Source organism: Octodon degus, unplaced genomic scaffold, assembly GCF_000260255.1.
Source record: "Octodon degus isolate 3935 unplaced genomic scaffold, OctDeg1.0 scaffold00180, whole genome shotgun sequence".
In the NCBI taxonomy this organism is placed as follows: Eukaryota; Metazoa; Chordata; class Mammalia; order Rodentia; family Octodontidae; genus Octodon; species Octodon degus.
This window is the reverse complement of record NW_004524756.1, coordinates 277,821-279,778: the sequence shown is the minus strand read 5'-3', so window position 1 is coordinate 279,778 and position 1,958 is coordinate 277,821.

Here is a 1,958-nt window from a genome sequence, read left to right as displayed (position 1 = left end):
GATCTTTTAGAGCTTTCAATGACACAAACAGCTTGCTGTGGCACGCAGGCTGTAGGTTCACCATCACCAGCCTAGCTTTGCCTAACCACCTACAGGGGAGGATAGACAGGCCCCAAGGGGGCATGCCACTATTTACAAGGCTGCAAAGAAATAGGTATGATAGAAGCCTATTGCAGTTTTCTGGCAAAAGACAAGGAATGATGTGTAAAATAGGGAGGTAGAGGCAGACACAAGTGTTACACTGTTGGGAATACTCTGAAAATTGGGCTGTAAGAGAGAAAGGAACAAGAATTGACCACAAAGGTTTTTGTCTTAATAACTCAAAGATGGTCTTGTATTTAACTGAACAGAAAGTTGTTCTAGTAGCACAGGTTGGAAGATAGCAAGAGTTTTGTTTATATTATGGTCAATTAGCTATCCAGCTGGTGAGGTCAGGTAGGCAGTCTGGGTGGGTACGCATGCCTTCCTCCAGATGTGCACCTCAAATAATATTCACTGGCTGTAACTGCTCATCACCCAGCTCCTCTCTCTGGAAAGCAAGCCTCATGAGATTGGCAACCTTTCCTGTTTTGTTCACTGCTGCATCTCTATCATCTAGAAGAATGGCCGGGGCATAGGAATTGGTCAAAATGTACTGGGAAGGTGAAATAAAGGGATGAATGACAGAACTAAATGTTCAGTTCCACAGAGTAGGCTGATCAAGAATAGAATAACAGGAGGAAGTATCTTAAAATAAAGTTTCTCGCCTTGTTATACTAATGAGAGATTTATAACAGGCACTGTGTAACAGGCATTGTTAATGAAGAATTATGTAAAATGAAAGGACACTTGCAAAACTTCTGTAAACTTTTATTTTATGCTTTGGGGATGCTGCCAATTTAGGGCCTTAACTTATGGCTCATTTCTCCAAAGTTACTTGTTGGAAAGAAATTGGAAATATTCCTACCAATAAACTGTTATTACTTACCAGTTTATAATCAAAATGCACATAGAGGCTTGTGTAGTTACTTAGGAAGCTATGACTTTTTGAATTTACACAACGCACTTTTAAATGTAAGAAACAAAGAATCTTTAAAAAGTACAGCTATCTAAATAAAATGGTGTGGACTTATGGCTTATAGTATAGGCAAATATTGCTGCATGTGATGTACCAGTGGCATAATTGGATCTGACAAGCACAGAGAAGGAGCATGCAGTGAAACCTGCAATGAAAGCAAGTGGAATCTCTTACATTTTATTCATGACTGAGCTAAAATACAACCCAGAAAATTAGCTTCGCTGATCTATCTGGCAAAATTTGAGAGAAGCATCAGTCCACTTGCCAACCTTATCACCAAAGTGAACTGGGATCAGAACAATTTAATACTTCAAAGTGTAATGTCTATTACTCCAGCACAGGGAACAATAAACACCAAGTACTGCTTCATCAGACCAACCAGACAAAATCCTATGTTGTAATGAACGCATGGCTGTTTCCCTTGCATGCTGCTCTCATGTTTTATTTGTGATGGTAACACAGTCACAAGACTTCCAAACACAGGAGACCCCAATATGTGAAGACCAACTAAGACAAGTTGTACGAGACAGTCATCTGGATTTCACACAGCATATGTGCTTTGGCACAATCACAGGGCACTATTAGATTCAATCATGCAAACCATCACATGTGTGCTGAGGCCACACACACACAAATGCATTCTGTAGAGACAATCACAAAAGGTGGTTAAAATGAACTTACAGTTTTTTATATACACACACACACATATATACACACACTGAGTAAGATTTTATTTTGTATACTCACAGTCTGTAAACATCTGGGAAAGGCCCAGAAAAGTCACTGTGGGCCCTTTGAAATTGTGACCATGTGTGGGCTAGAGGGCTAGGCGAGCATGTAGGCTCCAGCTGAGACTCAGAGAAGTGAAGAACTAAAATTTGATGGTGGAAGTAGCTACAGC